Source organism: Ictidomys tridecemlineatus, chromosome 2 (assembly GCF_052094955.1).
Source record: "Ictidomys tridecemlineatus isolate mIctTri1 chromosome 2, mIctTri1.hap1, whole genome shotgun sequence".
Taxonomy (NCBI): domain Eukaryota; kingdom Metazoa; phylum Chordata; class Mammalia; order Rodentia; family Sciuridae; genus Ictidomys; species Ictidomys tridecemlineatus.
In genome coordinates this window covers 156,289,672-156,311,910 of record NC_135478.1, presented here as the reverse complement: position 1 = coordinate 156,311,910, position 22,239 = coordinate 156,289,672, and the positions used below count along the sequence as shown (strand labels likewise).

The following is a 22,239-nucleotide window of genomic DNA, read 5'->3' as shown; positions in this document are numbered from 1 at the left end:
TTCCACTTTACAAAAATAAAGGAAAAACTTGACCCATGAAAGTCAAGTATTCAATTAGTTAGGAAATTTGCAAACGGGTTACCCAAAGCAGGATATTTTGTGAGTGGGACTCAAGTATGGGGATAAAGGAAAGAAGAGTCATAAAGTGAGAGTCATGTCAACATAAATTTGACTATGTTATTACAAACATAGTTATTACAAAAAAGGTATGATTCATTACATTTAAATTGAGTGCATCACAAGGAGAAAAAGGACAGGGAGAGTAGAGAAGAAATATAGAAGAAGATGATGGATGAAGAAGTTTAAATATGATTATGCCATGGCTTACAAAGTAATTTGAAACTCAAGCATTAGGAAAAATAACATTTACTACAATTTAAGAAGAAAAAGGAAGCCCTGATGAATAGGGGAAAATAAGTGAAGTAATGATAAAGAAAGTGTAATGATATAAAGAAAGGTCAAGAAAAGAACAGACTGTGAAGTTACATGCATGCTCTCACCGTGCTATTTTAAAAATAATGTTATGTGAATAAGAATTAGAAGATACAGTGAATAGCATTATGGAATAGATTAGTGGGTTTTTTTTTCTTTAAAATTGACTCTAGTGCCAACATATTCTGTTGTTAAGTTTGGGTGACTTCAGGCTGTGGGGAAGCTGTATGTACTAGGGGACACTATGATTCAGATTTTCTGCTCTACCTTATTAGTTGCATGGTGGCATCCTGCAGGGACTCAAAGCTGCTCATATTGTTGGTGTTTCATGTACAAATCCCCTACAACTATGTTCTCACCCAGTTCCTCAGGTGTCACCTTTTAACAGTGAGCCTGACTTATGTGGGTATACTTCAAAAGCCTGGCAAAATTTCTGGGGAAGAGCTAAATTGCACATCCTTATTTTTAAAATATTCTGTTCTAAATGTAGGAGATACATATCAAGTCATTTGAAACTTCAAAGTCACATTTATATAGTGTGGTTAACTTAGATGATAAAATTGATATTGTCATAAATAACAGACATGTGGAAAGAACAAAATAAGAGAGCTCTGCTAGGAAATCCTACTACACTTTAATCATTAGAGTCACATAATAAGATGTTACTGAGAATGGAACAGCATTAGAAAAAATAAGCAAATATACTGAATGTGAACAATTAAGAAAATGTCAAGTACAAAGGGCCAGATCTTTTAAAGAATAAATAATTGGTGAAATATTTATTTCTCCAGGACCCATAGGGAAAATAAATAGAAATGGAAGAAATAGAAAGGAACTTGCTCCAAAGGCTTGGTAGCTTGAAGAACAGCTGGATTTAATTCAGCTTTCCCAAGAAAATAGAGGAAAGTTTGGAAACAATCCAACTTGACTGTCCAGATTAATTTAGCTTTCATCCATTCATTTATTCATCCACAAACCTCCACTGGGTAGTCACCAAACAACAAGAGGGTGACATGCAAGTTTCCTGAAGATTTTCTGTCCTTTGGCTCTTCTCTTTTCTCTCATTTTTGAAACACTGACCCTTCACTGGGAAGAAAGTTCCATACCACCAAATTAGTTACATTACAGGACTTAGGATAATCTGAAGAAAGAGATCCTGAAAGTCTACTTTACAAGACCACCCACAATGAAAAAGAAATGAGAGCCTCCTAAAAGAAATACTAGAAGAAATATAAAAAATTATACATTTTTATAATGTAATAAAATTATTAAAAATGTATAATATTGTCAAGGACAAAAAAAACAGATAAATATAGGGTGTCAGTGTCATGCATCAAAAGCAATTGTTGGTAACTGTTATTTAACTGTTATCTAGTATTCATGGATGTCTGCAAGGCTGTTGTACACACCTGAGTGAGGTGTCTTCTTTCTAAGCAATGGGATGGAGTCATCTATGCACCTGACAATTCCAGATAAGAAAGCAGCATAATAGTGGAGTCTTGATAAAACTTGAGCATCCTGGCCCTTTCAGAAGGAAGTTAGTTTCTCTGTGGCTAATTCAAGTATAAGGAGAGCTACCCCCAATGCCCACACCTTCCACCATAGATAACTTCCTTTATCTACCTACAGTTATGCCTATAATTTTGAGCACATGCTCACATAATCACAACCATATAAAAAGAAACAGCAAATCTGGTGGGAAGACCCCCCAGCCTGATTTAAAACTGTGGGTAGCAGCCAGTGAATTTCTGATGTGTCTGATAGAAAAAAATCTCTCTGGTATATCTGTCTTCTCTTTCAAGCAAGATACAAAATTATTGGGGTTGGGGGGAGGCAGGGGAAGTCTTGGATTTCAAGCAAAATACACCTAACCTACCCAAACCTGAACCACAATTAGACTACCCATATTATAATAGTACTGCAAATAAAAATTGTGGTCTGAAAGAATGCACAATGAAAGCCAATTCTTGAAGCAATAGTTACATTTGACCTCAAATGTAATTTAGAACAGGGTTAATTTAGAATGCCAGAGAAAGGGAAAGGTCTGATTACTTATGTTTGGGATATTCCAATCCCACCAAGAAATCCAAATGACTCACCTAATTCCCAGATGAGACCATCACACTTTGGATAGAGAAATTCCCAACTCAATGTTCTGAAAACAAGATCACAGAAGCACGATTATTAAGAGTTGGAAAGTCATGAGCATTTATGTATTATAATATTGTACTTAATATCTCAATTCTCTTTACATCATTCTAGAAGAATAGTCATAGACTTTGAACAAGGAAATCATTATCTCACAGTAATGTTTATGTGACAGTAAAGTTCCTGGGTACCTAGAATGATGTTTATTCCCCCTTTTTTTGCTCATGTTATTAATTAACATTTATTTTTATACATATCTGTATATGTATATATAAAAATTCTATGTCCCCATATGTCAAGAATTTGATGCTTTCTTATTCTACCTTCCACCAGATTATATGAGCCAGAAAACCACTCTTTTATTCAGCCTACCTAATCACACCAGGCAAGAAGACAATATATAGGAAAAAAGAATATCACAAATGTTAAATTAATATTCCTTTTCTATCTCAGAAGTAGCTAAAAGGTCCATTGGTGTTATGTTAGAACCATTCATATTGAATGCATGTTGCTTTGTAATGTATCTTTCTCTAGCAGGTTCCAACAAGGGGCAAAGGAGGATAAGAAAAATAAAGACTCACACACATACAGATGTTTTTGAAGATAAAGCGGGAGTTGGTAGAGTGCTGCTCTCTGATGGAGAAGCAGTTCTCAAGAGTTATACCAGCAATCTATATTTATACATGTCTCATTATCAGATGAAAGACTATGCAAGCGTTATTCTTTGTATTCAGGAAAGTTACAGGAACTAGAAACATCTATGTAGCTTTTCCACAGTTGCAATTCACAGTTGCCATGGGCAATGTTAGGAACTTTGTATAGTACTCAAGAAAGTCCATTGTTCAAAGTAACTGTTCAGTGGGCAGGGTAGTGGAGTTGGTGAAACATTGTGGTTATCTAGCAAGAAAGTTCCTCTATTCCCAGGAGCTATATACCTGAGATCAAGGTAGAGGCTGATAAGACTCTAGCACAAAGCCTTCTCTTGCAGGGCATTAGCACAGCAGCTAGGTATCCTGCACCTTTGCACAGAAACATTCCCAGGCACCAGGCATGCTATAGCCGTGAGGTCATCAGAGACTCCAATCTCAGATACTATTCTCCCATTCTCTGTCACCACTCTCCACACTCTCCTTCATCCAGACACCCACAGAGAAGAGTCACAAAGTATATGTAATTAAAGAACTGAGAGATTCCTCAGGGATCATCTACTATAGCCCCTGCAGAAGGGGTTAAACAGATCCAAAAAATCCTGGAAGAAGTTTTGAAGGAAGACATGGAAAGAAAAGATGATTGTGTCAGATAAAGCTGGATTATAGAAATGTGAACCCCAAAACCCAGGAAGTTTTATGTTTGCAAAGGAGCCACCAAAAAATTGAAGGACAGAGCTAAAAGTCAAATGCCAAGTGATATTCTAATATTCACGGATATGTATTCATTTAATCCTCAAAATAATTCTAGAAGGTAGGTGCCAAACTTATCTCATTTCACAAACGAAAAACTTCAAAATCTTCGCTCTTAAATTTGTTAGGCAGCATGAAATTTAGGATTGAGATCAATTTAAAAAAAAAAACTCAGTAAACAGGGACTAGGTTAGCATTTTAATTATCCAACAAATAAAATAGACCACTTCCTCAAAAGAAAAATTATCTAAGAGCAAAAAATGAAGAAATAATTAATGAGACAGGGTCTTACAAAAAGCAGAAAATGGTTTGCAGCATCCATCTGTTTCCTATATAGGCCTCCAATAAAACCTAAGGCCACAACAATGATCTGGAACTCAGCAGGATGCCCACAAGTGAAGAAAGCATGAGCTGAAGAACAGATGGTCCTCCAGCACAGGGGGCCTTCTTCTGAAAGGAGTTTTCCCTGTCTGTCCAGCTAGTGTAACTCAGGAGGGAAGCCAACAGAAGAGGATTACACAACTGAATAAAACTTTTTTTGTGCTTTTTTCATATTTAGGAGACAGCATGGGAATAAACCCCACAATAAAGCCACCTGTTGAGGTAGCAACATACTTATTTAACTAAAAATTTTCCCTGGACATAGGTTCAGCTGTGTCTGTGATAGTTCTTCATTCTTCTTTTTTCCTTTCTTGTTGGAAAACACAAAGTTCCCCCACCCTGCCCACACACTTATGCCTTCTACCGTGCCACTATGATCCAGGTATTCATTCACAAATATATATTGAGTTCTCTACTATATAGGATCCTAAACACTAATGGAAAATTCAGTCTTCAATAACTATGTGCATCTGCTCCTATCATTTCCCCTTCTCTTCCTGTTAGCATGGAAAAGGTTCTCCTATCAAAGGTTCTCCTATCAAAGTCCAATCTCCCAAATTTCTAAATCTATTCCCCTCTTGTTTCTCAGAAACCTGCTTCATTCACTAGCTGGTCTCTGTCCTTATATCCAAGCCCTTCTTCTCCACAATATCATTCCCTACAACAGGGAAACATCAACTAAAAAAAAAAACCACACTTTTTCTTCGCCTCATCCTTCTTCAGCTACCCATTTCCCAACTCTACCCAAGCTTCTGCACATGCTACATTTGCTTTCTTACTTTTAATTCAATCTTTAATTGAATCTTAATTACTCTGGCTAAGGTCACTGATAATGGTTGTTATTTGCAAGGATGACCCCAAACAATTCCACTGATTCTTGTAACAAGCAAGCTGCTCTTCCAAACACTGGAGTTTATTACTCCTTTTCTTCCTTGTCTCTGGTCTGGACCTCTGACTGTTTTGGCTGAAAAAATTCAGTGTAAGAGATGCTGTCTACCTTGATCTGGCATCTTCTGATTTTCTTTGAGTGCTCTTTTCTTAGACCACTCCCACCTCAGAGCCTGGCACCATGTTTCGAGAAGCCCAAGCCGTGGGGAGAGGCCACATGCCAGTGATCACCTACCTCTGGGCTTTCATGCCACCTGTTCAGTCTTTCAAGAGGACTCATAGGTCTCCCTGCTCCACCTCTAATTCCATTTATCCTCCAAATCTTAAATTGAAGATTATTTCCTCAGTGATGACTTCCTTTAAGACCTTAACTCTCATCAGGTATCAATGTTGCAATTTGTTGTCAAACATTTTATTTTCAGTTTATAGTGCTTATAAAAATTTGTGATTGTTATTTTATTCTAGAGTTATTTTTAATGTCTATCTCCTCAACAAACATATCATCTTCCTGTTTATATCATTGACTTTCATAGTAGGCATGACTAATATGACTCTCAATCATCCCTGACTCTTGGTATTTTTTGCTCTGTGTGATACCCTCTTTTTGAACATGGGTTTGACCTAGTGCATTTCTAATAAATAAATATGGCAAAAATGATGAAATAGGATTTCCATAATTAGATTTTAAAAGGCTGTGACTTGCATCAGCTGGCTTCATCTATTGACAAAGCAAGCTGCCATGTTGGAAAGACCCACATAGAAGGAACTGAGGGCAACCACTGACCAACAGCCATCAAAAAAAGTAAATCCTGCCAACAACCTTGTGTGTGTTTAGGAGCAGGATTTTCCTTGAGATGACTACAACCTAGTGGACAACTTGATTGTAACCTGGGAAGTAGTGGACCCACTTAAGCTAAGTTCAGATTTCTGACATGCAGAGCTGTAAGATAATACATGAGCATTGTTTTAAACCACTAGGTTTGGGGGCAGTTTGGTACACAGAAATATACATTGTGCCTCCTGCACCAGAATTAATTAATTTTAGTTTTTGTAGTATTTGAAACTGTTCTAAGAAATTCATATATGGTCATTCATTTGATCATTACACAACAACCTTAGAAGGTATATACTATTGTTTTCCTAATTTTACACATGAGGAAATAGGCAGAAAATTTCAGTACCTGCTAAAGTTTACTGAATTAGTAAGAATTAGAGTTAGTGCTTGACTTAGATATTCTAAATATTCATTAAGTGGATAGATGTCTATCTTACTCCAAAAATCAAGAAAACATTTTGGGGACTATTAAAGCATTTTTAGCACATTAACAAACTCAGAGAAATCAATCAATGCACATGTATAGAACTCTCATTGTGTGTTTGCATCTTTTGGCCATGTGGTTGGCATAAAATATCCTCTCCCTTAATGCAATATACACTGTAGATATTGTAGATACTTAATGCTAATTATAGATCATTCAAAAGAGCCTCATCATAAGATTTATGGCTAAAATATGTGAAACTGACCATTTTATTGGACATAAATGATCAACTTTGGCTGTAAGCCAGTGATTTTTTTTTTCCACTTTGAAGTAGCTAATGGATGTCGTATAGGATATCTTCTGGTTCCCCATTATATGATGTGCTAAAGAATCTCAAATCTTTCCAGTTCCATACCCATAAGCCAGGTCATGTGATTCACGTTGGATGATTTCCTGGCTATGACTTAGGTGTGGTTTCCAAATAAAATGTGGCTCGACTCCAAAGACTGAAACCAGCTTGATCGCACTTCCTTACTGTATTCCTCACTAGAAACAAAAGAGAACCCCCAACAGTGTCTATTTCACAAGTTTGCTTTGAATAAAAGAGAAAATGGATGAAACTAAATCCTTCAACATTAATCCTACTTTACCTCCCAGGATTCTGTGGGTGTTTGGGGCAGTGATATAAAAAAACAAATATGCTGATACAGGCTTAAAAGGAATGTTACATGACCATGAGTCATTATAGCCATCACTTCAAAGCTGTTTTGTAACTAGCAGGAAGTGGTGTGTGTGTCTCCGGAGCATAAAATTGGCCTCAAAGTAGGTGGGGCCTACGAAAATATTGATGTACTATAAACATTATATTTCTCAACTATTGATAAGGTCATTACTATCCCACATTAAAGGTTAAATCTACCTCTGAGAGGTCCCACATGGATTTTTACAACATTCTTTGGGTTTTGGAACTTTTGCGATTCAACTCATTTCTGTAGTGTGTGGGAAAGGCAGCTTCAAGTCATCAAAAGAACACTGGGCTAGGAGTTCATCTGCAGGACTTTCATCCAGGTCAGTTCCCTGGGCTCTCGTTTACTCAAAACTGAGAATAATTTCAGACCTACTTTCCTTTTGGGGTTAACTTCTCTTCCATAGCTAAATGAAATTCCCAGTAGAAAAAAAAAAGAGGAAAAAGAGGAGAAAAAGAAAAAAATAATAACTTGTTTCTTTCATGATCTCTCAGGAGATTTATCATGCTCAGGGACAACACCAACTTGCTCAGAGATTTTTTTTTTTAAATCCATACCTCTCCTCTCATTTATGTCTTAGTAACTTCAAACATTCTGGAAAGTAAAAAAAAAATGTAGCTCCTCCTCTCCAAAATTTTGAGTCTGCCTTTAATAAGAAAAGCATGTTGGCAAAGAATGATAATCCCTTAAATATAAGCCCACCCCTACACCACTCCTAGGAGAGGAGTTTTATTCTTACTTATAGTGAGGATGGGTCAACTAAGGAAGAGCCCTACAACAACAGTTAATATTTATTAAATACAAATACTCTCAATAAATCTGGAAGCTATCCCATTTTACAGATGAGGGTTCTCCAACATAAAAAGACATTTCCCTGATGTCACATTGCTCACATTTACAGGATGATTGAATCCCGGCATCGTCAAGGAGAGAGTCGGCAAGGAACTGTCTCCTTGCTCTAGTCGGCTAGTCCAGCTCAGGGATGACAAGCTAAACTGGGAATCTGGTCCTCAGCTTCCGTTTACAGTAGTTTTTCTCACCTCAGAAATTCAGTCCCTTTCCATGCTCCATTAAGTCTGTTTTCTAAAAAAAAAGATAATTTATCAGTCAGAAAATGTGAATGTAAGTCACTGCTTGGCCTTCTCTGAGAGAGATTTCCACTTAAAATAATTTGCTCTATTTTCTTTTTTAATTTATTTGATTTTCAATTTATTTTATTTTATTTTTTACACAAATGGAGCACAACTTTTCATTTCTCTGGTTGTACGTGATATAGAGTCACATCATTCATGCAATCATACCTGTCCCTAGGGTAATAATATCCATCTCATTCCACCGTCTTCCACACTCACACATTCCCTCCCCTTCCCTCTGCTCAATCCAAAGTTCCTCCATTCTTCCTGCCTCCCCACCCCCCCATTATGGATCAGCATCCACTTATCAGAGAAAACATTTGACCTTTGGTTTTTTGGCATTTGCTTACTTCACTTAGCATAATTTTCTCCAGTTCCATCCATTTACATGCAAATGCCATAATTTCATTCTTCTTTAGGGCTGAGTAATATTTCATTATGTATATATACCAGAATTTCTTTATCCATTCATTTATTGATGGGCATCTAGGTTGCTTCCACAGTTTAGATATTGTGAATTGACCTGCTATACATTGAGGTGGCTGCATCACTCTAGAATGCTGGTTTTAAGTCCTTTGTGTATAAACCAAAGAGTGGGATAGCTGGGTCAAATGATGGTTCCATTCCAAGTTTTCTAAGGAATCTCCATACTGCTTTCCAAAGTGATTGCCACATTTTGCAATCCCACCAGCAATGAATCAGTGTACCTTTTTCCCCACCTCCTCATCAGCACTTAACCTAGCGATTTCTCATAAAGTTGCCAGAAAATGAATTTTGGACATCTATGAGCAAAATGGAGGGAAGGTTGGGTCAGAAATGTATACACAGAGCAGAAGATTTTTCTTATTGCCTCAAAAATCATACCGCGTGGAGCTGCCAACTCCACAAATTGTTTTTGCCCAGAAAGGACTGTTTTGGTGGCACATGAGAAACAGAATTGTACCCACGCTTATTCAATTCAACTTCATTACTGACATAGGACTATATACTGCATCCAGAAGCAAAATAAATAAATGGTAGTTGACACCGTTGGGGACATCACTATGTCACTGGAGAGACAGAACATATGTATGAAGACATGGAGCAGTTTAAGGACAACAGAAAGAAACGATGCAATGTCCCCAAACAATTAATCGAAACAATATCTGTAATTCAAGATTCAGAGACTAGATCAGAGTAGGCCATGGAATTTGATAGGATTTCCAGAAAGAGGGATGACTTGGTATAAGCTATGAAGTATTTAGTGGGTAAAATAAGAACATTAAATGTAGAGGAACTGAAAGATAATAATACAGAGGTGAGAACAAAACCTCCATGGGTTGAAACAAAATGTCTGTGATCGTAACCCCTCCCTTCCTCTCTACCTTTTCAGTTATTGCAGGAAGACTCATTGAACATCTGACTCATGCTGGACACAGCTCTAAACATGAGGAAACTGATCAATCAAGCTGCTCCATTCATAGGGCTTACCTTCTTGTGGGGGACACAGATACATAAATGAAGAGAAATATGAAAAAAATCAAATAGTGATAAATGCTAAGAACGAAAATGACACAGGGGATAGTTACCAAGGAGAGCTGCGTTGGGTTAAATTTTCCCTTCTTCCCACAACTCATTTACTAAAGTCCTAGCCCCAGAACTTAAGAATGTGATTCTACTTGAAGATAAGATCTTTAAACAGGTAATTAATGAGGTAAAAGAATGAGATAGAGTCTTTAAATAATTAAAAATAAGGATGTTAATCCAGCATGACTGGTGTCCCTATAAGAAGAGGAAATTTGGGCAAAGAAACACAAAGAGAAGGCTATGTGAACTTAAAAAAAGAGTTTATTGTTTCTAATCAAGAAATCCACACTTCCACCTCCTTTTCTCCTGGTTGAACTTAGCAGTCTATAGGGCTTTATGTTGCCTGCTAAGAGTAGCATAATAATTTAAGGCCAACTAATGAAGGGTTTTGAAGGTTCAGATTGGAAGTTAGACTTGACCTGGAGGGGTGGGAGGAGAATCAATACTCATTCACTATTATTTTAAATAAGAAAGTGATACAAAAATTTTTAAAATGGAACATGGTTTAGCAAAAAAAGGTGGGGTGGTGGCTAGAAAAAGAGCAGGAGATTTCCTCTCTTAAGTAATCAGCATTTGTGGGGATGTATGTACACTTGAGTTTACACACTAGAATAGCTAGATTTTCATTAAAGAATATCTTAATAAATTGATTATATCTAACATAAAGTCTAGTACAGAGAAATTGGTAAAATGTGATGCTGGTCTCATGAGAACATTTGTTATAATGACCAACAGTGATACATTTTCCCCCAAAAAGTTTTAAATGTAAGTATTTTCCCATTGTTCCACATTAGACTCTTATTTTTGTTAAACTACACGTCTTTCTTGATTGCTGTCTGAAAGAACATTATTATCCATAACAACTAGACCAAACACGCTGACATTAAGAGAACAAAAATAGAATGCAGATTAGAATCTTGTGCAACAAAGATCCCAGAATTTGGGCATACGCAGTTTACTTGTTAAAAAAAAAAAATTAACAATTTCAGAATCCTGAATTCCTTATAGGGAGAACAATTTACTTAAAATATTCAGACTAACAGCTGCACTAACAGGATTGATTTTTATCTCAGAAATTAAGGGGAAAAGTCATTGCTCAATCATTTAGGCTGTATTTTGGAAAGAGTCAAGGTACACAAGCTCAATCTTGGGATACCACTTGCCAATTGAAGGGAAAGAACAGTTCTAATTGTGTCCATTAGATCAGTGTACTTTGTAGACCAATGTATTATTTAAGGTATGTATGACCCAACATGCTATAGCAAAGAGTTTTTAATATTTAAGTGGCTCTAACAAACTTGTAGTGTATTTCTCATTTGTATACCAGTCTGGAAGAAGCTGGCTGTATTCCAAGAGCTCACACAGAATGATTCCATCATGTAAGTTTGTCAAAATCTAAAGGCAGAGATTCTTAAATATTTTGGCTATAAGAGAACTTTACACTCTCAAACGTTCTTAAAGACCCTGAAGATATTTTATTTATTTGGGAAATATCTACTAATTTATTAGAAATCAGAACTGAAAAAAAAATTTAAATATTTGTTTTTTTAAAAAAAGCTATGAAAAAAATCCATTGTTTGCTAGCCCAAGTAACTTATTTTATGAATTTTTTTGTCAGGGAGTTCATACGTCTCCATTTTTTAGACTCAGTTACTGGGGCTTTCTTTTGTTCCTTTGATGGTGTCATGTTTTTCTAATTGTTCATGACCTTTGTGGCTCCGCAATGAGGTCCGTACTCAGAAGGAGTAGGCACTTGTGATCATCTTTACAGACTAGCACAGTCAGGGAAAGCCTACCTACAACATGCCAAGACCAAATGCTCTCACCAGTTAAATGGATAATAAGATCGCCACCATTTATTGAAGCACTACTGTGTGCCAGGCACTCATGAACATCTCCCTTCCCAGCTGAAACTTAAGTCCCCCAAGGGCAAGGAGCATATTTCTTTCAAACCCTCTTGTATTTCCACTATCTAACACAAGTCCAATACATAATAGATAGCATATGATTTTTGCTTTTTTTTCTTCCTTTTTGTTTTTGCTTTTTGGTATGGGGGCTTGAACCCGGGGATACTTCACCAATAAGCTACATCTCCTTTTAATTTTTTATTTTGAGATACGATCTCACCAAGTGAGTAAGGCTGGCCTGGAACTTGCGATCCTCCTGATAATCCCAAAATGTCTCCTTGAAGGTATTTCCGTTTTTCAGATTGATATAACCCTCTTCCCATTGCTACTTTACAGGACCTAAGTACCTCCTTCTCATCCCACTCACAGACTTAGCAAAAACGAGCATCACTTGCAAGTCAGTCCCTCAAGTTTTAGCGATCTGTACAGCAAACATCTGTTGATAAAGCAGTAATTAGGTGAATGGGGGGATGGAACTGTGAGCTAGCTCATGGATGGTCATTTCATTTTCAATTCAAATCACAATGAAATGTTCTACTGTGCTTTAATACCGTTCTGCTCTGTGGGTGTTCTTAATCTTATAATCCCTTCCAGTCACATGTTATTTATGGTAGATAAAGTCCCTTGAGGCTTCTCAAAACCATATTTGCTGAAGACTAGCATTGGGAGCACAGCAGACGTCATAAAGTATTAATAGGAACAAGCCACCCATTTCATTTAATTCTTAAGCAAAGTTGTCAAGTGCAGGCAATTCACCATTTCACCATATGACTTGCTCTCTACTTGTAGGCTCTAGGAAATCAGAAGTTTAGGATGTCAGAGAGTAAAACCAATGTCAAGTTTCTTTGCTTCTCCTTCTCCCGGGACCCTCTTTGGAGGGATGCTGTGTTTTTTTGTCCTCATTGGATTGCTGAACCAGATTGTTTCAGCACTAAATTCAAATTCCTGATGTCCTGCACCCCTCCTATCATGTCTTTGTTGTGGGAGATATATATATATATCGTCTTCATCTCACATGCTCCTGTTTATTTCCACCTCAAAACCTAGATTGCATTCATAGATAGAAATAATGTGTTCTTCCAAATGTGCAGCGTGGTGACTCTAGTTGGTAACAATGTATTGTATAACTGACGAATGCTAAGAGAACAGATTTCAAGTATTCGCACCACAAAAAATAAAATAAAATTAACTATGTCAGGTGATGGATATTTCAGTTAGTTTGATGTTAGTAATTATTTCAATGAACACATGTATCAAAACATCACTCTGTAAACCTTGAAGATAAACAATTTTTTTCAATTATACTGTAACAAATGAATGAAAATGAAAATAATGTGTCCTTAAAATTAAACCCAATGTGACTATATTTTACCTGTGTTGTTGATACAAATCAGGAAGAACTTGGGTTCTGTTTTGGCTAAGTAGCTCCAGGACACAAAAATGAAGTTGGGATGGCAGAGGGAGAACAAGGGTCTTACTCCTGCCATGAGCCTCTTCCTTGTCACACTGCCCACTCTCCTCTTGGCCCCATGTGCAGCCTGCACTGAGAGACTGGATGTCGCTGCCATAGCTGCTGTTCTCCACAGGCACAGCACTGACCCAAGAATGGAAGGATAGGAAATAAGATGGAATAGTGGAGAAAAGCAGAGAAAAGAGAGCAGAAAATTGAGAGGCAGCAGAGGGGTGAGGGAGAGAGATAAGGAATAAGATTGGAAATATCAGTGCATGTCAGCACTAAGACTTGCCTGTTAATGGTAATAGCGATAATAATAGCAATAATCATTATTGGATAAGAATTTAGTTATTAAACAGTGACTACATGCTAGTACTTAGCTAAATGTGTTAGTATTTATTCATTCATAAGCATTCATTTATTCACAATTTTTTTCTTTTTTTTTCTTTTTCTTTTTTTTAGTTCTAGAGATAGAACCCAGGATTGTACAAATACTAAGCATGCACTCCACCACTGAGCTACACCCCCAGCAGTTACCAAGTCACAAATTAAGAAAATAAATAAATAAACAAAACAAAACAAGATTTAACTATATGCTTATAGGCAAAGATACCCAGAGACTGAAGGCAAAATGATGGGAAAAATATTTCATGCATGTGACCACAAAAATAAGCAAGAGTAGTTATTCTTATAACTAACAAAGTAGAATTCAAGCAAAAGTTAATTAGAAGAGACAAACACATGTATGCATGCTCACATCTTCATGAGAATGCAATGCCCACCACTCCACCCAAGGCAGCATCCAGTGGTACCAGGTTTGCAGCTAGGGGAGTATTTACACTAAAAATTAGCAAAGTCACCAGTGAGGGCCACTGTGCATTTTTGTCTTCTGTTTTTCCCAGTGACAGCCCATGCTTAAGCACTGCTCAGCATTCCACCTAGTGAGGAAGAGTCTGGGTGTATTAAGACTCAGAAGCAAGAATGAGAAAATTAACTCCCAAATGCTGAAAACATGCAGATGGGAGATAAATAGGCTATGGTAAGGGTGCCCAAGGGAGTTTAGTACCACTTTCACTTAAGGCAGGGCCATTCATTTACTCACAGGAGATTTCAAAAATGTATTAAACCCAAGATTATGTTGATTTTATTGAAGAGAATTAAGAGCAATGGACCCACATTATTAGGGATCCTAAGAAGTTCTTTTCAAGAGCTCTTGGGAACCTACATGAATGATTGGCTTACTCCAAGATTCATTTCATAAAGTCAAGGTCAATTTTCTATTTTAAACTTAATTGTAAAATATCCTTTAATCCCTAAAGGCAGGAGAAGTAGAAAAAAAAAACACATGTGAAATCAAGTTCATCTCACAACTTAGCCATATACACATCATGGTCTAAAATATTTCCTAATTACCCAAATTATTCTCTCTAATCAGAGATCAAAGCTTTTTGTCAGAACTGAAGAACTTAAACTGAATAGGGTGGAGCAACAGTACAAAGAACCACAAGAAAACAAATGTTGGTCCTAAAATCTCTCTGTTCCTAGCTTAGGAATCAGCAAGCTGGCGGAACTCAAGTCAAATCCTGAGGATATATTAAATTTGACATCATTCACTACTGAAATTGTAAACTTAAATAGCTTAGAGCAGGAGGGGACATTTGGTTTATTTACCCTCATTTATACCAAATCAAGTCACTGCAACTGTTGTTCCAGTCTCTGGCAACAGTTTTCTTATGAATTCCTATAACAGGAATTTTCCCTACCACGTACAAGCATTATTTATTAAAATGAAGATTTTGTTTGTGGCATCTGCAATCTTTCTATCGGTGTAGATTTCTTTTGAGATTTTAGGTAGTCAAAACCCATTGTTTTAATGTTACATGATGGTTTCAAATGAAGTCTTTGGAGATAGCTTAGTCTGGGTTTTGTTTTGTTTATTTATTTTTTCTTAATTTGCTACTTGGTAACTGTAGTTTAGGACAAGCTATTTAGCAGAGATTTTTTTTTCATTTGTATACATGGTATTAATAATGCCTGACCCTGAGTTACAGTAAAGATTTGATATAAGACTGCATGTTAAGTGACTATCAGAAGTAGTGGCCCAGAACAAGCCCTCCCTAAATGTGAGTTACTACAGCTCTCCTGGTCAGTCTCCTCTTCATCTGGCCACTGGGGTGCACGACGGATGCCGATGCCCTTTAAAGCTACTGCACTCATCTGGGGCCCCTTACATGCTTGTGCTCCTCCCTGCTGTGTTATCACTTGTTTATGTTCTCATATTTGTAAGTTCAAGTAAGTTTCATGTAAACCCATGAAATATGGGTGGGAAAATACCATGTTTATAAATGTTGCATGAATACAAATTAATTTTTGGAAAAATAAACACAGGCCACTAGGAGAAATACTGCTAATATATGAGGTATGGATGAGTTGACTGGAATTCTGGGGAATTTCTTAATCCGTTAAGGACAAAGCTAGAAGACAACTTCAGAAGTATCATCAAAGCATTCCTTCACTTAAAAATGAATGATGGAAATAGGAGAGGATGATGTGTGTGTGTGTGTGTGTGTGTGTGTGTGTGTGTGCAAAACAAATGCATAAGGTGGAAGGATTGGATCAATACTTGGAGAGGAAAGGGGAGAAATGAGGAAAGAGATGGGATTTGGTATGATTCTTTTCCACATCCTAGTTCTGTATCATTAGGTACATTATATAGCTTTGGCCCTAACATAGGGATATAGAGAAAATCCTAAAGGCATGAATTTGAATCACAGTGTTTAGAGTCCTTTCTAGCACTTAATTATCACTGGTTTTCATAGTAAGTAATAATACTTGGAAGAAAGAGAGAGAGTTTAGTGTCTCACACAAAAGAGAAACTGATCAGGACATAAACATTCACAGGAGACTCCTTATAAGCTGATGCAAATTTAACACCCACAGAATACTGCCTTCTTGAGTAGGAATGAAAGGGACTAAGCCAAAGCAGTAATCTAAGCCTGCAGCTCTGCCACAGGAACAGACCGGATTCCTTGTCTTGCTACTTCTATACCTTTATGGTGAATTTAGGTAGCCCTTTATGGTGATTTGAGATCTAGAATTTTGATTATGATCTAATTTAATTAAGTGCACATAGACAAAGCAAGTGTTAGCAAAGGCTAACACTTTTTTTATAATCTTTTTGAAGTCAAGTCTCAGATGCAGTAGCAAAGCTTGGCAAATTTGATCTTCTTTGTATAGTCAATAAATTAAAATTAAATGTTTGTGAAAATCACTAGAAGAATTTTTGCTAAGGTCCACCTCTTTCAGCCTTATCTCACTACATAATCAACACAAAAAGAAAGATGGTTTTTAAAATATTAGATTGTTACCATTTAGTAGAGATAATCATCTGATCCCATTAACTAGAGCCTCAAGGCACCGGGCAACTTCCCAACAAAATGAAACAAGATGCATGAAGATCAATTTGTTAATTTTTAATGAGACTTCAAAACATCCTACCAAATTACTTAATCATTTTAAGAATACATTGCTGCTTCTTCACTATTTTTCCTTTCTGTACAGGAAAGAGTTAATTTATTTTTAATCATTTCCATTTCTCCTTTCATCCCTCTAAGAATTGTCCAGTTCTCCTCTATTGCTACCGATGACCAAAGCAGCCCATAAAATTGAAGACCAAATATAATGAAAGAGAACTTAAATAACATGACAGAATTTTCAAAGCAACCAGATTCTTTGACTCCATTTAGAAAATAATAACGATAATAATTCACAGTTTTAATGTGGGAGTTTAACATATGGTGGGTCTTCCTCTTTAAAATGATGGCTTAAATGATGCATGTGTGCACTGTTATGCTTCCAATGAGTCAGATATACTCGAGACTTCATTTTCTTAATTAACTAAATTTTAGTGTGAAGCTAAACAAAATGAGAAGAAAAGGGCTTAAAAGTGAGCTAATTAACAAAGTGCTCTGAATTCATCAGGACATAGGTCTTTTGGGTCCTTGTTCACTGGGGAGCCGCAGGACTACACATTGCCAGGCACATAAAATGTGCTCAGTAAATGTGAGAGAGTGAATATCTCTTTTCTATAACTCAAAAAAAAATTAAAGACAGATCTTCTGCTAATTCCACTGTAGTAAATTATGGATTTACAAACGTTTTACCTATAAAAAGCCACTTTAAAGAACCATGTAGGGCTTGTTACAAAAAGCATCAAAAGATCTCCCTGCCAGGATGTAAACTCACAAGGGGAGGGGTCTGCACCTGTCTGTCCACATATTTCCCTAGCACTTAAAAGTCATAAAACAGGTTTTGGATTTCAAAACAATAGAACCAGATTCAAATCCCAACTCTTGTGTATAATGAAAGTCTCTCCAGACCCAGTTTCCTCCTCTGTAAAAAGAAGAAAATCTCTCCTTCATAGGTTTTATAATGATTCAGGCTCCGAAATCTGCATTTCATACGAGCAAATGAAATAATTCGCACACAGGTTGTCTACAGAAATCATAGTATAAGAAGCATCACCTTTAATCCAAATTCCTTGTTGTCTAAATGGGAAAACTGAATCCAAATTGGATTAAATAGTTTAATAGAGGCTCTTCAATTACTTTAAACAAACTGAGGAGGGGGGGTAGGAGAAAAGGAGTGTTCATCATAGAACAAGCAAAAGGCTCTTTTACCTCCTATAGGTGCTGTAGCCATCTCTTCATAGAACTGACATGCCATTTACTAATCCATACACGTGATTATTTTTTAACAAATTTGTAGCAGCAGGATTGCTGGATTGCAGACTTTTCATTTTTGAAGGATAGTGATACATGCTTGTGCCAATTTATACTTCCACAGCAGAGTAAAAAAAGAGGGAGGGGAATGCATTCCAACATCCCATCAAATCAAGACTCAGGCAATAACAGCTACCTGGGGCTCCAGCCAGACCTGCTGGGATTTTGAAGTCTCCTGTGGAATGTTACTTTTCAGGCAGAGCATTTTTGTTTTGACACAAACCTGTGGTTGCCATACATTTTTGGACAGTTGGTTTCATCCTTGCTACTGATTTGGGATGTACTAGATTACTGCACAAGAACTTTGGTTTCATATGGGATGAAACCACAAAATCTTGCTCCCAGGAGAAGCAAATGCTGGTTTGAATGATGAGCTTTAGTCAGCTTTACCACATAAACCAAAGCAGAACCCAAATTCAAGGTGAAAGGCAAGAAAAATGGGAGAATAACCAGTTCCAAGGGCTAAAAGTAAGCCAAATGTCTGGAATTTAATCATTTCACATATATATATATTCCTGCCATAGAGGGAATTGTTGTGTCCAATCTGCTTCTGGTTTTTTGTTTATTTGCTATTTTGGGTCACATCCATCACCCAAGATACAGCAACTAAGCATTTTCTTCAATTGCTATGTACAGTCGTGTGTTGCTTAATGATGGGGTAAAATGCATCATTTGGTGATTTTTGTCATTATGCCAGCATCATAGAGTGTTTAAAACCAACTAAGATGGCTATGAAATCACAAGGAGATAAAATCTTTTGGGACCACCATCCTGTATGTGGTCTGTCATTAACCGAGATGCCATTATGTGATGTGTGGCTGTATTACCCAAGCTATGTGAAACCATCTAAGCTAGCTCTATGAAGACTCTGATATGTATGTAGTTCACTGGAGACCTTATTAAAATGTAAATACTAACTTAGAAGGTATGGGGCAAGGCTTGACATTCAGCATTTCTAACAAGTTGCCAAGGTCATGCTGGATCAAACCTCACTAATTGTACTGAGGAAATGCAACAGGACATTAACTTAAGCCAATGGCTGTCAAGGATAGTAGCATAGTACACAAGTAGGACTACCTCCATGAGAAGGAAAGTGAAAGAATTTTAAAGAGCACCTAAATTTGAGAATCACTTATGTGTACCACAGCCAGTACTATCAATGGCCCAACAGTTAGAACTTATCAACCAGTGGTGTAGCAATTAAAAAAAAATAGATGATAATGGTTACTTTAAGTATTTATCTGTTGAAAGGTGAAGAATGTAATTATCTTTTAGCCCTAGCATCCATTCCAGAAGGGACCCTGTCGGATAGGTATAAACCAATATCAGCAAAGTCAGTCATCATGTAAGTGGACTGAGGGACAAATGAGATCGTGGAAATTTTAATCAGACCTTTCCATGTATTGACTTTCAAGTGCAATGTCTAGGGCCCCTGGCTTCTCAAGCACCATGTGAATACTCAGTCAAAAAGAAGTAATTTTCCAGTCAATATTGTTGATGAACATCCAAAGTAAATTAAGATCAACAATTCCAGAACTATTCTCAACGGCACAGAACTAACATGATATTCCCAAAACAAAATTAATTTTTAAAATAGACATATCTCAGACATTAGGAAAAAGAGGATTCTGCAAAAACTACCATAACAAACAATGTTTAAAAATCATTATTTTACATATAGCTAAAGAAGCATTGGAAATTAACTGGATTATAAAATAATTAAGAAAAAGTCAAGGGACAATGACTAAGATGTGTACTGTTTCTACATAGATTCACTAAAGGATCAAATTTGTAAAAATGACACTTTTGTACTGTAAGTAACAAAAGTTCTCTTTCCACTAATCAAAAACTATCTTGAAGCAACAAATTTTACTGGGTAACATATAATAACAAAATTTAGTATACTGTCTAAATAATAAAGAAACTTTGCTTTATAGACTGAAATATGAGTCACTATTGTTAAAATTATATCCATAGACAGTGTGAGTAGCTGCTATGTGGTTGAATTTGAGACCATGGTCTCTTATTGCCAACCTTTAACCTCAGATACAAGCCCTTCTAAAATGTTCCTTTAGGATATCTTTCTGAGCCTCTTGCACATTCTTTGGATTTCTTTAATGATGAAATTCTTTGAGAATGATTTGCAATTTTAAAAATAGCTGAAAGTTATTTGAAAACAAGGATAATGAACAAAGCAGAACAAAAAAATATTATTTGGGGAAAACAAATAAATGGGACTGCTTTTCTTTTGTGGCCAACGAACAACTTCTGATGCCATCGTGAGAAATGTTTTGAGGAACCACAGTGTCCTTTGAATAGCATCACATTATGACAGCTTGGGAGGCTAACACATATTGAAATGTTATTTTGTTGAGAAATGGGCTCATTGTTCTTAATTTGATGTCAACACGTCCACAGGGGTCCATAGATGGGTTTCAGGGAAATCTCCTTCAATTGCATGCAACATCTGGTGTGTATGTGCTCTTGGGAGTTTGTTTGTTTTATCAGAGAAGAGAAATTTCTGCTCTCACCAGATTTGCAAAAATGTTCATAACCCACAAAAAAGCAAGTTGAAAAGGAGTACAGATATGTGTGCTCAAACCATACATTTATTTGCAGGGTAATCTTAAGTAAATTACTTACCACTAAAAACCTCAGTCTAGTTGGGGATCATTAGCAATAATAAGACTATCATGGAAATTAAAGTGAATTCAATGCCTGGCATATAGTAATAATTTAATAAGTGGTAACTTTATTGATATGTAAGTATGTAGCGGGGCTGGGGATGTGGCTCAAGCGGTAGCGCGCTCGCCTGGCATGCATGCGGCCCGGGTTCGATCCTCAGCATCACGTACAAACATGTTGTGTCTGCCAAAAACTAAAAAATAAACATTAAAAAATTCTCTCTCTCTCTCTCTCTCTCTCCCTCTCTCTCTCTCTCTCTCTCTCTCTCTAAAAAAAAAAAAGAAAGATAACACAGGACTTTTTTTTATGTCAAGAGCTTTGTAATGTTTTGAAAAACTAATAATAAAAAAAATTATAAATAAATAAATAAACAGATTGGCACTAGAAAAAAAAGTATGTAGCAATAACATGACTTAAGTGTTCAAACATTCTAGGCATTAAAAATAACTTTGACTCCTCTGGTGTCATTTCATCTCTCCTTCACAGCCCATAGGAAGACGGTCTCATTTTCCACACTAACTCCCAACCTTGTATCTTACTCCTTTTACTTTCTCCTTAGATCTTACTCTCACATTGCTTTTTTTTCAGCATCTTCCATGTCTCTTCCTCCAGTTTCTTCTCTGTACTAACTCCCTGGTTTTCTTAAAATCTTGTCTTAAGCTTGCTACACTCTATAATTTTATACCTCCTTCTCCTTTTATCTTCTCTTTGGAACATATGGTCTGCACCGATGCTTCCAGTTTTTGACTCCCAAGTAGCTGAATGTGGCTTGTGTGCACAAATGAAAATGAGTTTGTAAAGGTAAGTCATCATATTCCTGGGAACTGACTTCCATGGAAAACTGCTGGTCACAACAGGAAGAGGGTGAACAGCTTCAGGAAGGCTGCAGTGGGCACTGATTTATATATGGAGATGGAGATCTATGGTAGATCTCCCTGCCAATGTATTCCCACCTCCCCAATTTTACTTGTGGAATCAAACTCTATCCTAACTAAACTACAGGATCCCGTTGGCCAGCTAAACACCATAGCATGTACACTCAAGAGGAACAGAAATCCAGGAAGAACAACTTAAAATACCTTCAGATGACTTCAAGTAGCTTTTCTCCATCCTCTGCCTGCATGGTCTCTCACTGGTCACTGGCAACCACTGTTTTCTCCATGACAGTATTATTTCCTCCATCTTATGGACACATCCACCAAGTATGATACTACTAAAACGGAAAGCTGTCAAAGGCTACCTTTTCTTCCTTTCAAAACTGGTTCTCCCACCCCACTTTGTAGGTTTTCAGTATGCATCTTTGTTATCATCCCCAAATTCCCCATTACCAAAAAACACGAGCTTGGCCAGGAGGTGGACGTGATGAAACATAGTTCATGTGAAGGACTAACCTGCACCTGTATTCACATCCCCAAGGGATCAGCTATTCAAAGCACATAGTCTTCTCCCATTAATTTAAC

General features: G+C 36.8%; 1 long non-coding RNA gene across 2 annotated transcripts in view; it reads right to left on the bottom strand.

The window, feature by feature from the left end:
- The window catches only part of LOC120891660 (uncharacterized), a 156,839-nt gene extending 148,238 nt beyond the window's left edge, over positions 1-8,601 (bottom strand). The window contains exons 1-2 of one of the 2 annotated variants that reach the window (XR_005736162.2): positions 8,148-8,601; positions 2,532-2,587 (exon numbers count right to left, since the gene is read on the bottom strand). This is a non-coding gene — a long non-coding RNA (uncharacterized LOC120891660). The remainder of the gene's footprint in view (positions 1-2,531; positions 2,588-8,147) is intronic. The other variant, XR_013435118.1, reaches the window with a different exon arrangement.
- Positions 8,602-22,239: the final 13,638 nt, after the last annotated feature.